The 16,514-nt window shown below is 46.8% G+C and overlaps 1 pseudogene; it reads left to right on the forward strand.

The window, feature by feature from the left end:
- Positions 1 to 15,175: 15,175 nt before the first annotated feature.
- LOC119507474 lies at positions 15,176 to 15,515 on the forward strand (annotated as a pseudogene).
- The last annotated feature ends 999 nt before the right edge of the window (positions 15,516 to 16,514 follow it).

Consider the following 16,514-nt stretch of genomic DNA (forward strand, 5'->3'; position numbering starts at 1 on the left):
TCCTCTCTCCCTGTCTCTCGCACAACCCATAACGCAGCATCACTGCAAAACCTGTCTCTCCCCAGGCTGAGACCTCCTTGAGGTTGGGACGGTTTCTAATTTAGCTGAGAACCGTGGACCCCGACACTGGGTTTAGCACCTTGCAGCATTCCATACACATTTGCTGAATGAATGAATAAATGAGTGAGCGTTCCCCCAGCTAAGGCTGAGCCTCCAGGGGGACACGCTTGCCGGGCTGTTTAGACAAGCGCCGTTAGGGCTGGGGAGAAAACTCAGGCCTGCCTGCGGATGAAACTGTGCAAACAAAGTATCAAGAGAAGAGCTGAATTTCCAAAGGGAAAGTCGGTCCAAAAGCAAGAGTTGGGACATTCCAGCACATTCCAGAGGAAAAGGTTCACATCTAAACATGTCTGAACTTTTAGATTGAGATGGTGTTAAGCGGATCATCTAGACTGCTGCAGCGTAAGGAAAGGCTTTGTTTTCTATCAAAATTTAGTAGTTGGTGCACTAAATACATTTGCTGCAGATGTAGAACTATGGAGCACCTGTTTCACGGCAGACATTTCCTGTTATTTCAGGTTGTCTTCACAACTCCGTGAGGTCAGTTTGTTGTCTTCATTTGAAAGACAAGGAAACTGAGCCTCGGAGAAATCCAGTCACTGCCCCATCACCTGACTGAGAACTCCCAGGGCCTGAGTTCAAAGAGCTGGACCTCAGCTGGGGGGGGGGGGGGGGCTGTTTTTCCCTTTGACCTTAAGGGGAGCCCCTTGGGGCTGCAGCTGGGCATCTGGGTTCACACACCCTGGGCTGTGGACAGGTCCCAGCTGGTGCAGCTCAGTTGGAACCTAGAGTCTCCCTGAGGTTATCTCCTCCTCTTTCTTTTCACCTTGCTTCCTTTCTTTGTTTTCTCCTTCCTTCCTTCCTTCCTTCCTTCCTTTCACCATCCCTCCCTCCTTCCCTCCCTCCCTTCCTTCTCTCCCTTCCTCCCTGCCTTCTCTCTCTCTCCTTTGCTCTTTCTTCCTTCCTCCCTCCCTCCCTCATCGTCCCTCCCTTCGTCCCTCTCTCCCTCCCCTTTCTTTTCACTGTCAAAGTCAGCTCTGCCTTCCGTGTTTCCCTCACCAGCTCCACCTGATCGCTCTCGGCCTTTATGCAAACAGAGACAGCGCCTTCCCTGCCTTAGGTGCATCTCCTGGGCTAAGGGACGGGCAGCTCACCCTGCGGGAGGCTCATTTTGCATATCCTGTGATTTATCTTCTGCTTTTTGACAAGTGGCCTCTTGACCTTTCTGCAATTTTCTACCTTCTTTAAGACTGAAGCTATCAGAAAAGAATTGTTTTGAAGACTTATTAGTTTGAGGCCATATAAAAATTTACCGGAGCAAAACAAATGCCTCTGATGAGTAATGCTACATTAAAAAAGGAAATTAACTTTATGGTAGAGTACGTGCTAAAATGCTGGCCCCAGGATAAAAGAGGACAATCACGCACACGTGGGGGACGGCGGCTCCGCGGCTGCTGCTCCACCCTGTCCGCAGCCTGGGGTGGAGGGGGGGGCTGGGGCGCTCCTGGGCTGATTCAGCCAAGCCCTTGACCTTGCAAAACTGTCACACTCTTCTCCCTACAAAATTGTGCAGTGAGAGCTCTTTGTAAGTGTTAACAGGCTCCACAAATGCCAATTGCTGTTTTCTTTCTAGACCTACCTGCTCTTTTAACTTCTCCGTAATCCATCACCGCCAATCGAAGGCTCTCTGGGTCAGCAAATGCAGACTGTTCTCCTTTGCTTTGACTACTGACCTATGGGCTTATTTCTCCTGCCTTCCTTTTGTCTTCTGTCAGCCTGCTTTGTCTTTCCTTTTCTCTCTCCCTCTCTGCCTGTTACTTTTTATCCCCATTTTTTTGTCTCAACCGATTTGGAAATACAACATCCTATTTCTAATTCTTCAGCGGTTCTCAAACTTGAGTCGGCACCAGAACCACAGGAAGGGCGTCGCACAGGGTCGCTGGGCCCCTCCTGGTGAGTTTCCGATGTAGGAGGTCGGAGAGGGACCTGAGAATCTGCGTTTCAAATAGGTCTCCCCATGCTGCTGAAGCGGTTTTCTGGGGCCCTCGCTTTTAACAACTGCTGTTTTAGAGCAAAGACTCTTTAGCTTTGGGGAGTCAAGATTCCATTGAGAACCTGCTGAAAGCTGCTGATGAACTCCTTCCCCAAACTACCAAAATCTCTCCTAGTTTGCTAATGCTGCAGAATGCAAAACACCAGAGATGGATAGGCTTTTATAAAACGGGGGTTTATTTCACTACACAGTTACAGTCTTAAGGCCACAAAGCGTCCAAGGCAACACATCAGCAACCGGGTACCTTCACCGGAGGATGGCCAATGGCGTCCGGAAAACCTCTGCTAGCTAGGAAGGCAGCTGGCGTCTGCTCCAAAGCTCTGGCCTCAAAACGGCTTTCTCCCAGGACATTGCTTCACATTCATTTTAGAAACGGATGGTCCTTCCATCCCAAGCCAACCCATGGATTCATTCGGGGTCCATGGGACCCTCCAGTTAAGATTCTCCACTCTAGAGGCTAATGGTAATATTTGGGGAAGTTCCCTTATGGGGATACATGATTTATGGTATTAGACCACCACAGAAGCCTGATTTTACAACTTCAATTCTTTTGTTCTTGATTTAGCCAGCAGCTATTTAACGAGTAGTTGCCACATGTTGAGCTTTGTGTCAGGTGCTGAGGATAACCTCCCAGCATCAGAGTGGGAACTGTTGGTGTATAAATGCAGATAAAGTATATGTAAGTGATCTGTTAATAATCACAGAATCACAAAACCCTGGGCTTCTGCCCCAGCCAACCACATCAGAAGGGCTATAGACTTCTGAAGAAGTCTACAGTCCAGTGTTCAAGTTGCTTGCTTATTTTTGGTCCTTGTTTGGGGATGCCTGTGACTGACGTTTCCACGTGAAGTTTCGGTGCATTTGATCTTGGCTGGTGGGGAGGGATGTGTGTCAAACGAAGGAGTTGCTTAAACAAGAGAGTCACGGAAGCTTTCTCCGAAGCAAGACCTCCTCAGTGAGGAACAGGAGTTAGACCACGGGATGTGGTGGGGGGTAAACGTGTTCCCAGCAGTGAGAAGAGTCTATCGAAGGCCCAAAGATGAAAGCCGGTTGAAAGCACTGGGACGTTTTTCCTAAACAAACAGAAGGTGAGCCACTCAAGGATGTTTAGGAAAGAGGGAAGCAGCAGGGCCCATTGGTGAGTGTGGGACCAGTGTAGTTGCTAGCACCCCAAGCTCACAAGGGCCCTGTGCTGGGGTAAACGCTCTGTGGGTGACTCTTGAAATTGCTAATAATGTTATCTTTGAACCTGGGTTTTATAAGTAAAGTCCAGCGGGACAGTGGAGCACGTGGGGGATTGTAGCCTTGGCTCACGTGTGGCCCAGCTCTTGCTGCCCCCCTGCCTCCTGAGGACGGGTTCTCTGCTGCCTGCTGCCCGGTGACCTGGCCCTGCCCAACTTCCCCTCTTTGTTCCTGCCCTGTGACCCCTGCCACCCCCACCCCCTACCAGGTAAGATGACTGGGTCCCCCTGATAGGTTCAAACCCATGTTCTGCCATCACCCTCCACTCCTGGGGGTGCCCAGGTCACTCATAAGGAGGGTTGGGGTCAGACACCCACCTTGCAGCATTTCGAGGCTGGACCAGACAGCAGCCGCCCCCACCCTGGGCTGGCACCCCATGAGCGTTCAGTGAGCAACATAGAATGGCCCACCCCAGTTCAGCTGCCAGGTGCATCCCAGGGCCTTGGGGGCCTCCCATTAGCGCTGGGTTTGGCAGCAGGCCGGGAAGGGGAGATCGGCTTCCCAGCCCCAAGCTGGGCTCTGCACCCCAAAATTATCAGGCAATCCCGGGAAGAGGCTTTAATTTCACAAAGATTAGCCCAGCTGCAATGTGAACAACAGATGGGAGTGTAAGTTAGATGAGTGATCAGGAAACCAGCCAGGCCGCGGCTACAGTCACGAAGGGAGACAGCAGAGGCCACACAGAGAAGCACTGGGGGATGAGGAGAGCGCCATGGAATCGACACGCTGGCTGCACACTAGCGGATGTGGAGAGGAAGGACTCAGCGGGCCCCGGGCTTCTGACACGAGCAGCTGGGAGACAATGCTGTAATTCACCACCACGAGAAGAAACCATAAAACGGTCGTGAGGGGACATGACTGGGAAGATGGGATTTCGATTTTGGATGTCAGAGTAGAGGCACCAAGTTGTCATTTGGATGTGGGAATCTGAGAAGTGAGGTCTGCCCAGAGCCATTGACTTGGGAAATACCGGCATGAAGATGACGGTTGATGAATATGTAGGATGTCCTGTCCATAAGACGTCTTCTGCGGTTTGCTGTCTTTACCAAAGGAGATGACTTTTCCTTTTCTCACATGGAGACAGCCCAAATATCGCCCCAATATAAACACTGTAGAGTGTTTATGTTGTGCAAGAAATGATATCATCAGTACACCCCTCCCTTTACTGGGGGCCCAGAGGAGGAGGTGAATTTGTTAGAATTTCCCAGTCTCCCTCTTGCCGCGTCCAGACCACTACCCTGTGCCCTCACACAGAGAGGCTAATGCCCTTCAGGTATACCAGCTTCCACCCCAACCTGTGTCAACAACCACCCCACTGGCATTCACGTTCACAGAGGATTTGGGTTCTGGGTTCAGTGTCCCTTCCACCGTTGTGTTCCTGTGAGTGATCAGACAACACTCTGGCCTTGCAGTTTCTTGTTTTTTCACAACTGCAAATACGCTCATGACAACTGTGCTTGAGCCAGCTCATCACCACCCTGAACAAGTAAGCCATGGGAATTGTGAACCCTGCCCTCTGTCCCCGCATCTTTCACTCTGTCTCTGTTTTAGTCTGCCAGAGCTGCTAGGACAAAGATCACGCCCTGATTGACTTAACAACAAGGATTTATTGTCTTGCAGTTTAGGACGCTAGAAATCCAAAATCAAGGCCTTGACAAGGCCATGCTTTCTCCCGAAGTCTGTGGTGTTCTGGCTTCTTCCTGTAGCTTTCTCTGGCTTCCGGCTTCCAAATTTCCTCCTTTTATAAGACCTTTGGACATATGGATTAAGACCCACCCTGATCCCATTACATCATCTTCAAAAGAGGTCCTAGCTACAGATGGCTGCCACCCACAGGAATGCAGATTAAGATTTGAACAGGCCTTTTGTACGGGACATGACTCAACCCCCAACAGTCTCACTCTTATTCCCAAAACAGCTGTGCCTTGACTTAATTGAAACCTCTACCCTTTTGATTATTCCATTTTCTCTAGACTATTGACTCCTTTTTACTTTCTTTCCTTTTCTCTCCAACCTAGATCTTATGCTGTATCCTTTCAACCCCTCTGAGACTCCTTCCATCAATCTCTTTCTCCTTGGCTGTCTGGCTCACCCACCCTATACACCTCCACTCCAGCCACCTGAGTGGCATCTTCTTCACTTTTCTGCAGAGTATCGCCAATAAAATTCACACGGCAGTGTGGCCGGACAGCCCTCAATGACATGCCCTTCCACATAGCTGAAATCTCAAGGGGTCTGGCAAACTTTCTACATGTCCCCAACCAGCTCCTTCTCTTGTTCTCACTAGCGGTGAGGTGGTCATTAGATCCACGGTATTCAATTTCCATCTTTTTCCAGACACACAGAGACTGCATTTTCCAGCCTATTTCCTACTTAGGTGTGATACATGATACTATCCAGCTGATAAATATGAGTGGAGGTCACATGTCACTTCCAGATGAAAGCCTTTGAGAGCCTGCATGTCATTAGCCATGTTCCTTTTCTCCTGCCTCTGCAGTGGTGGAAGCACGTGTTGAGATGGAGCCTCGGCCACCTTGAGTCCCTGAGGAATTCTGATGAGCAGATCCTTGACACCCACCTGCCCTGGACTTGTAAGCACAGAGCAAGAAACAAGGGTGTCTTGGGTTAAGCCACTGAGATTCAGGGTTGGTTTGTTACTGCAGCATAACCTAGCCCATCCTGATTGAAACTTGTGGTTCTTCCAAACTTTCATTTCTCTCCTCAAACCCCCTACCCTAGTACCTTCTCATTCATGCTTGGACCTTGCCCCGTAGGTCACTGAGAAAATAGAGGCCACCAGGGGCCAGTCCCCCCCAAATCTGTCTCAGCCACCTGGGAGCTTCCTGCATCTGAGTCCACCCTTCCCTCCTCCCCTCCTGACTTAGGGGAAGTGCCGTCACCACCTCCGGGTCTCAGGCTGGGGTGCTCCAGCCCCCTGAGTCCTGCTCTCATCCTACCCCTGCCTCCCCAGGGACTTTGCTCCCACAGTAATCCACTCTCCCATCTGTATTTTCAACCTCTCCCTTTTTACTGGCTCATTGCTCTCAGCAGCTAAACCTCAGATTTCTCTGATCTTAAAAAAAAAAAAAATGATGCTGCGTCCATCATTTTGACACTGCTTCATAATTAAGCTTCTTGGAGAATCAATAGCTTGTTCATTTGTTTATTTGACATATGTTTGTTCAGTTTGTACATTTGTTGAGTAGGCTGCTATGGGTGCAAAAGGGAAAAAAGCTGTGGCCCCCGTCTCCAAGGATCTGGGGGTGGGGTGGGGAGAAAGACAACTATCAGATGCTGGTAGTGACCGTGGGGAAAGTGCTTTGCTGGAGGCGAGCCCAGGGTGCTGGGGGAGCTGAAGTGAGAGAGGGCACTCGGAAGATTTCCATCTGAGCAGTGCAGAGGATTTGAGGAGGAGGGGGCTGGAGGGGGAGTGGGGAGAGTTGAGGCTGGAGGGCAATTCAGGGATCTGTGCCCAAAAGGCTTTCTATGTCACACCAATGAGTCCAAACTGGGTTTTTTTCCCTTCATTTTCCCCATATTTATTATGAAAAACTTCAAAGAGATAGAAATTCAAAGAACAGTGCAATCAACACCTGCATACCCCCCACCTCGATTCGCTGATTAACATTTTGGCATGTTCGCTGTATAGGTGTGTATTTACATACGGAGGAGTGTTCTTTTGCAAAATACTTTGAAAGTAAAGCACAGACATTACAACTCTTCACCTTCAAATAACTCAGCTTGTGTTTTCTGAGAATAAAGACATTCTCCTATGTATCCACAAAGCCATTATCACAGCCGAGAAAATTAATAATTATTTCTTACTATTATTTAATATCCAGCCCATATTCGAATTTCCCCAGATAGCCCAAAAATATAGGGGTTTTTTTTGTGTGTTTTTTTTTCCATATCAGGATTGAATCAAGTTTTGAGCATTGTATTTGATTGTTGTGTGTCTTAATGAACTGTCAGTGATGTGAAGATGAAGAGTGATGCACTTAGATTTGTCTTTTTAGAAGACTCTTCAGTTCTGTTTGGAAACTGAGGCAGCAGTCTTGGAAGGCCTGAACTACAGGGACCAGGGAATAGAAAGAATCAGGAGCCCCTAAGGGTATAGAATCAACAGGACTCGGTGATTGACCAGATGCTGATGTGAAAGAGCCGGAGGAACCCGCCGGGTTTCTGTGGGACCCTGCCCCAGACTGGGGTGCAGGAGGCGGAGAATGTGTTCAGGGGAAGACAAAAGCATCACGTTCTTATCGGCCACCCCCGAATTCACTGCAGACTGACTCATTCCCCTCACCCTACTTGGACCTGCTATTATGGAGCTCCCCATTAACTTCCATATTGACAAATCCAGCAGAAAACAGTTGGCCCTTCTTTTCCTTCTCAGAGGCATTTCATCCTACTGGGCATTCGGGCCGAGGCTGAACATACCCACTCGGGTGTCATGTGCCACAGCACGCTCAGCACATACAGAATCCAAGTCTTTCCCCCCAAACCAGCTATTGTGCTTGGGTTTCCCTTGGAACAGGGCACCCCAAACCGGTACGACAATTTAGCCAGAGCTCTGGAAGCCCCTCTCCTTCACTTCCCACAGTTCATCAATTACAAAATCCTGGAGATAAGATCTCCAAAATATATTTTAAATCAGAATTCTCCTCTTCAGTCCTTTATCAGGTAGGATTCTCTGGAGAAACAGAACCAACAGGACATATGTATATGCATATGTATATATAGCAGAGATTTATTTTGTGGAATTGGCTCACATGACTGTGGGGACTGGAAAGCCTAAAATTTGTAGGATAGGCTGGAAATTCTGGGAAAACTGCTGTTGCCATCTTGAGTCCAAGATTTGTAGGGAAGCCGGTAGCCTGGGAACTAGGTGGAGTTGACTGCGGATGTAAGGCAGGATTTCTTCTTCTCTGGGAACTTCAGTTTTTTGCTCTTAAGGCCTCCAACTGATTAGATGAGGCTGGCTGACATTTTCTAGGATCATCTCCTTTACGTAAAGTCAACTGACTCTAGATGTTAATCCCATCTACACAATACCTGTACAGCAACATCTAGGCTAATGTTTGCTCAAACTGGATCCCATAGCCGAGCCAAGTTGACACCTAAAATCAACTATCTCAAGTCCCAATGCCACCATCTTGGTTTGAACCCTCCTCATTTCTCTCCAGGATTCCTGCAATTGTCATTTAAATAGTCTTCCTCTCCTCCCTGCCTTTCTCCACTCATTTTCCACCCTGCCACCTGAATTATCTTCATCAAACACAGATCTGATTATGTTCTATCCAAGGTTAGAATCTTTCAATGATTCTTCATGGCTCTCAAGATAAAATTCAAACTCCTTAGCTCAACATACAAATCTCTTCCTGATCAGACTCCTCTAGTCTCTTTAGCTTCACATCTTGACCCGTCCTCACACCCCAGCTGTGTAGAATTAGCTCCCATCCCTGGCATCATCATGCCCTTTTCCACCTATGTCTTTGTAGTACTGTTCTCCTAGCCTGGAAAGTGCTTCCCTATTTCTTCTTCTAAAATCTACATTTTACTTGATGCCTACCTGTTCCTCCAAACTCAGCTCCAGTCTCAACTCCCCAGGAAGCCTTCTCTGAGCCCTGAGTTGAAATCAAGCACCTCTCCTCTGGGCCCCTAAGACAGCTGAGGTACTGTCCTTTCATAGAGCTTACCAGATGATGCTATAATAATTGCTTATCTGTCTCTTTCTCTCTCTGGATCTAGTATAATGTCAAGCATATAATAGTTGATAAATAAACAACTGTATTGTAGGGTTGCTAATTCACACATGGTAAAGTATGAGGTGCAGACAAAAAATATGTAATGATGTTGTTGGCCTATAATAATCCGATCATTTTCCCATGCTCCTGTCCGATGGCGACTGGGAAAACCTGATCTGGGTTGGCGCTTAGTCCATCCGACTATTTCAATTGTCTCTTCAGGTAATGCTCAGCTGCTCTTGTATAATTGCTTGGTCTCTCTGAAGGCCTCCCCTTTCCCTGCTTCTTTCCCTAAGAGGACATCTGATATGGGGGGTGGGATATGTGGCTTCTTTGTCCTGTGGCAGTGGATGAAGAGAGGTCCCCGGAACTTTCACAGATTCTAGGGTGTACACTGAGGCGCCTGCTGGCCCTTGGGGTCATGTCCCTCGTCTGCCTGTCTATGGCTTGTCCTGCTGCCTCTGGGCGGGAAGTCTGTGGTGATGGAGTCCTGGGCTGCCCTTTTCCTTGGGCAGTGATCCTGGTGGTGCTCCTTGGCTGATTCCACCTTCCCTCATCTTTCCCGACTTCAGACACCTTAGCGCCGGCTGAGTCCACCTCGTGCATCCCGGGCCCAGGTACCCACCCCTGCCCTTGCTGCGGAATCACATCACCCACCAAAATCGTCCTCATGGCTGGTCACGTGGCCCTCAGCTCAGCATCCGTCCCACACAGGGAAGGAGGAAATCCAGGCGCACTAAACCCAGGGCCTCGTCTGCCTGGCCATCCTGTGCTGCCCTCTTAGCTCGAGGGGCCACCCCGTGTTTGTGGGGGGGGGGTCCTGCACAACAGCTCACCCTCCTCTGCCCTGTGGCCCTCTCACTCCCTCAACAAGGCAATCAAAACTTCCACACGGGACTGATTTGCTCTCCTGTCTCCTTGTCATCTTGTTTTCCCTGAATCACTGGCCAAAAATAGGCTATTCTTTTTCCGTTAGTTCCCCTAAGCTTATTCTCTCTCTGCGGTAAAGTTGGACTAGTTGTCAGGGTGGATGGAGCATCCCTTCCCCAGTTACAAAAACAAACAAACAATGATCTGATTTCTCAGAACTCATATACTGGAAGAGACGTGACAGCAACCACTCGTCCCCCAGCATCCGCTCTCCTATCTTCTTTTTAGAAGTTTTATTCGGGCAACATTCCTTCCCTGCCGGAGACCCCATTTCGTAGCCTCCCTGGTAGCGAGGTGCAGCCGTGTGACTGAGCAGGTGTGCAGGAGTGATGAGATTCCTCATGAACGTGAAAGTACCTTCTAGACTTCCATTCTCCTCCCTACTGTCTGGAAAATGGTGGCCTCTGGGACTACCTAGGAGCTCACAAGTTGGGAAGACAGAGACTCTGCTACACTTGACTGCTCACATGTAGATCTTTGTATGAGAAAGAACTTTTATTATTAAGACTGTATTTTGGGGTCTCTTTGTTATAGCAGCATAACCTATACCCTGGTGAATACAAGTGAACAAAGAAATTTGGAAAACTTTCTCTCAAAACAATAGCCTGCTGTGTACAGCATCACCGCTTGCCACATAATTCAAATTTGCATCTTTGAAACTGGATATTGCCTTGCTCCTAGAATTCTCTCTAAAACAAATTGCAGTCTCCCTCCAGCCAGATAAGATACATGGAGCAAACTTTAGTGAATCTTATATTTGAGAAAGCAAAAGAGAAATGCACATTGCAAACATCTCTAAGTTTTATCCTGTTACAAATGAAAGAATGTCATGTTTTTAACTTTAGTGGTTACGCTGGAGAAAATGGTTTCATCTGTGCTATATCCAAACTCCTTACAGGAACGAGAGATTCATATAGAACAGTCCTCTTGAGCCTTTTCTCTTGCTATCACAGAGTTGGACTACCTCTCAAGTGTCCGTTCCTCAATAGGAAAAAATCAATGATTGGAGTTCACAAAACTCCAATTATTGAGCCTTTTATCAATGCCCTACAATGCTTTTCTTACTCTCACTCTCCTATCTAAGTATTCACACCGGGAGACATTCTGTCCAGCTTTACCTTCTGTGGACTTGTATTATTAAAACAGTCCTGATGTTGAATATGCTTTATAAAAAGCTCATCCACCGTCCTCCAGAAACGTTTCTCAGCTGACCCGACTTGAGCAGCGCCGATGGACATGTCAACTCATCCATGTGTTCTGTGCTTCATGCACCCAAGCGTGTCCAGTCTGTACCAGAAACACCAAACCCTTCCTGTTCCCAGAGGAAAGGATCTCACCTAACATTCCCAAATAGAATCCAAGGAAAAGGGGTGTGAGTCATCTCGTTGAGTCCTCTGAAGAAAGAGTCAAGGAATAAGGACTCTTATGTGACTCACCCCATTAAGCTGCTCGACAAGAACCACCTCAAAGCAGCTGCCACAAAGGAGACCCGAATGATGCAGCCGACATTTCCTCTTCCTTTGGAAATGTATGTTAGGGAAAGTTCGTGGCCCTGGTGTGGCACAGTGCTTAGTCTAACCTTTGCTTGGGGGTCCCTTCTGTCATCTTCACCCTTGGACTCCCCAACTAGCTGTGGGTCTAAGAGGGTCTCAGCCAATGGCTCCACGCAGAAGATTGCACAATTGCAACCAGGAGAAATGAGAGGAGGTTGGAAACGTGGAGTATTGAAGAATACGACAGAAATAGAAGGGACAGGAGCAAAGAGGTGAAGTGGAAGGGATATTGGGGTACGTAATTATATTTTTGACTCTTTCTTAGCCCTCTAAGGGGGGCCCAGATCCCCCTTCATATTCCCTCTCCTGTGCATCCATGCAGCCCTTTCACAACACACCAGGACGTGGAGGTGAGGATTCTTTGTGCACCAACAAGAGTAGGTCTGGGGATAATGGGGACATTTTGAGAGACCCATATGTCCCTGGGACTGGAACTAAATTTGGAATGGCCTCAGATTCGAATTGGAGATGAGAAATGCTATATCTAGAGTGTTTAAATGCAAGAACCTTTGTCCAAGGCTGAGAGATGGATATTGCTCAAGATAGGGGAGAAAAACAAGAGACAAGGAGGACTGAGCCTGAGCCAGGGAAGAGAGCAGGAATACTGTAGAGCTTGGGGCGTGGGGCCAGGGAGCGAGCGAGGCCCAGGCCTCTTACAGCTACAGGCACCTACCCCGGCGGGCACAGGGTCAGCTTTGCAGAAGTGTGAACTCTAGATTTGCAGAGGCCTGCACTCTGGAGGGCCCTGCACTTGCTTAAAGCTGTGCTGTCACTGTCTTGAAATTTGTAATAATTTTTTGAACAAGGAAACTCATATTTTCATGTAGCCGGTCCTGAGTGGGGATATTTAGGATTTTTCTCTGCACATGCCAGAGCAAATAGCCCTTAATTCATGATGGATTGACCTCCCGTCTGTCTAATGAGCAAGGAAAGGTAAGTTCCTTCGCTATTCCATTCAAGACATTTGAAAGGTGTTCGTACACATTCCGTTAGCAAAGAAGATGCTTGAGATGAATCCCCCTGCCGTCTGATGGAATTCCAAGATCCTCCTGGCATTTGTGGAAGAGGAAACTGGTAGTAGAAGCTCATCTTTGGCTATGATTTGAACAGACTCATTGAAATAGAATTCTCAGTAAGTACATCCTTTGTAGAAAAGTCTCCCAAAGAAATATTGACAAGACAGCTTTTATTTTGAGTGTTTAGTTTCATATATTTGCTTTCTGTTATTAATTTTTGGTGTTTTCCTGGTGTTCTAGTTTGCTAATGCTGCTGGAATGCAAAACACCAGAGTTGGTTTGGCTTTTATAAAAGGGGGTTTATTTGGTCACAGAGTTACAGTCTTAAGGCCATAAAGCGTCCAAGGTAACACATCAGCAATTGGGTGCTTTCACTGGAGAATGGCCAATGGTGTCCCGAAAACCTCTGTTAGCTGGGAAGGCACGTGGCTGGCATCTGCTCCGAAGTTCTGGTTTCAAAATGGCTTTCCCCCAGGACATTCCTCTCTAGGCTGCAGTTCCTCAAAAATGTCACTCTTAGTTGCACTTGGGATATTTGTCCTCTCTCAGCTTCTCCGGAGCGAGAGTCTGCTTTCAACGGCCATCTTCAACCGTCTCTCATCTGCAGCGCCTGTGCTTTTTTCAAATATCTCTCTTGGCTGTAGCAAGCTTGCTCCTTCTGTCTGATCTTATATAGTGCACCATTAATTTAATTCAGACCCACCCAATGGGTGGGCCAACACTTCCATGGAAATTATCCAATCAGAGTCATCACCCACAGTTGGGTGGGGCTCATCTCCATGGAAACACTCAGAGAATTACAATCTAATTAACACTGATAGGTCTGCCCACACAAGATTACATCAAAGATAATGGTGTTTGGGGGACATAATACATTCAAACTGGCACATCTGGCATGAAATAGGTTTCCTGGAATTTATTCTCTATTTATAACTCTATGTCCACAGGAAATAAGGGGATAATGGCTTGAATTGTGGCCTGAGCAATTAAGACATCCATCTGGGGATAACTTGAATTTGCAAAATGATAAGATATAGATGTAGCAATATCCCAAAGGATTTACTGGTCTACTGATTTTTTTCTTTTTTACTCTGAGTTTACGCATGTGCTCACACTCACACATACACAGACACTCCCAATAATCTAAGCCTAACAGGCAGATTTCATTTTTCTTCCAAAACATAGTCTAATTAGACCTAGCACATGACTATACAGGTAGAAAAAAATTCTTATTCATTTCTATATCCCCACTGCCCAGCACAATGGTAAATTAATATTTATTATCCATGGTTTCAATATCAAATGTTGAAGTGAATTCAAAGGCTCAGTCACTGTTATGCTGTGTTGAACTCACTTTGGTATACCTGTGGGCATGCATAGGAAAGCTCCACATGTACACTAAAAGAAGAGAAGTATTCTCAGAGAGACAGATGGGCAGGTGGACACTGGAAGAAAATAAAAAAGAAGAAAATTTATCTTCAGTATCTTCATACTCACCTTTTTGCTTTATGCTTTTCCCCAACTCGCATTCCCCTAAAGCTACATCTCTATCTAGCCTCCCTTTTCCCAGGGCCCTTGCTTTTTGGCTGCTTCTCTTCCAGTGAAATCTCCTAAACAGCAGAGTAGCTGATAGACTCACTCTTTCTAAAGTGTGAGTGACTGCTACCATGTCCTTCTGAGCTCAAACAACTGGCATCATTTTTGAATGAGAGGATAAAGTAGTAAATTACAGACTATGGAATTCTTAGATTGAGGAATTCCACAGAAGTCTATGTGGGGTGGGGGTGGGGAGAAGAGACATTTTTGGTCCCCAAAGATAGAAATGGCCCTGTTTAAAAACAAGAATTGGAGTGGGTGCGCAGAGGGTGCTGGCCCAGCGGTGGTCACGGACCCCTTCGTGTGGACCAGCGGCCTCCTGGAGATCCCCGAGACCCTGGTGATCCAGCAGCACAGGGTGCGCATCTAGGACAGTGAGGAGAAGACAAAATTGGACGCTGGGACCCTCCTTCTTAGTACCCACTGACTAATTTGGAAAGATGAGAAAAATCATGAATGCTGCACAGCCATCCCTCTTTCCCAAATTGTGTTCTTTGAAGAACAGGTGGCTGGCCTTGGGAAAAGTGCCCAAATCGTGGTTCATTTTCACCCAGCCCCTCCTAACAAAGAACCTGGTCCATTCCAAAGTAGTAAGAATTCCTATATCAAACTCTCTTCCAAAGAACATGGCCAGGCAGATACTGAATATTTCTTCCCTCTGGGACCTGAGCCTGTTCTGGTCTGGGAAAACCTGATTTGGATAACCAAGGAAACCATGCCTAGACAACAGAAAATTACAACCTACACTAAGAAAAACAAAGTTATGGCCCAGTCAAAGGAACAAATGTACACTTCAACTGAGATACAGGAATTTAAACAACTAATGCTAAATCAATTCAAAAAGTTTAGAGAAGATATTGCAAAAGAGATAGAGGCTGTAAAGGAAGCACTGGGCATGTACACGGCAGAAATCAAAAGTTCAAAGAACATGGCCAGGCTGGGGTCTGTTATTGGCACACCCCACACCCCACCGCCGTGGAGATGTCCTACCAACTGAACTTGAACGCACACATGCCCGCCACCTCCCTCAACACAGCTGGAAGCATCCACTCTCCTTCTGCCAGCCTGGTGACATCCTCACAGTACCACCAGCTGCTGTGTGACCCTGGGCTGCCACTGCACCCAGGGAACCGGAAACTGCCCGGTACCCCAAAGCAAGTATGCTGAGCTGCTGGCCATCATCAAAGAGTCGGGCAAAGAGACCAGACCCACCTCTGCGGGAAGCAAGAGTGTAATAGAGAGATTAAAACGAGGCATCATCCATGCTAGAGGACTGGTTCGGGAGTGCTTGACTAAAACAGAACAGAATGGCAGATCCTAGCTGCATTGTTAGCTTTGAAGACTTTCCATCTTTTTACAAGATGAGTAGTTACAGTTTATCTCCCCTGTCCAGACGAAACTCTTGTTTACAAAATGTTAACAGTTTGTTTCTATTTCTCCCCGTTGCCATTCCCTGGTTCACCAGGCCCTGAACCCAGGCTTTAAGCCCGAGAAGAGATTTTGCACTTGATTAGGGTTTGTGTTTTCAACTGTTAGGAATTACATGGGTTTTTTTGTTTTTTTTTTTCTTAGGCATTGATTAAAAAAAAATACATGCAAAATTTGCTTATCATCAAACTGTACTGTGACTCAAAGATACCGGTATCTCACATTCATCTTCTCTCTTGAGTACATTTATGTTACCTAAATTGTTCTTTGTTCCTTTTCCTAGCCTAATACGACTTCAAGGGTCCCGTTTTTAGTAAATACAGACAGCACGCTTTACTTAATAGCCAGTCCCAGTTTGGCAATACAGTATAGATTCTGCATAATATAACTTCTTTTTTGCTTATGCATTTACATGACTATTAGTGCTTTGAAGTCAATTAAAAAGTGCACACATTATAAACACAGAGGAAAGAGCAGCCTATCCTACATAATAAAGACCCACCCACCCCCCAAATTTTCATACTGAGACTGTGTGTAGATTTCAGTTCTGTGTTTCCTGTAAGTTGATCAAAATGTCTGGAAAGAAACGACTGAAACTCTCTAGATCTTTGTATATATTTATTACTTGATGTAATAAAGCTTATTTTCATTAACAACAACAACAAAAAACAAGAATCACTCCTATTTGGATTGGAATAATTGCTCAAATGGGGGACATTGTCATGGGATCTGCCATATTTCTTCCTCCTTTTCATGTGGCACAAATAAGTTCAAGACACACACAGAGAAAGAGACAGAGACAGACAGACAGAGAGAAGAGATTGACAAATGATACAGGAATTTGAGGTGACTCGTCCAGTTGAAACACATGTCTGCAATCGGGTCCTGAGGA

The sequence above is a fragment of the Choloepus didactylus genome, chromosome 12 (assembly GCF_015220235.1).
Source record: "Choloepus didactylus isolate mChoDid1 chromosome 12, mChoDid1.pri, whole genome shotgun sequence".
Classification (NCBI taxonomy): Eukaryota; Metazoa; Chordata; class Mammalia; order Pilosa; family Megalonychidae; genus Choloepus; species Choloepus didactylus.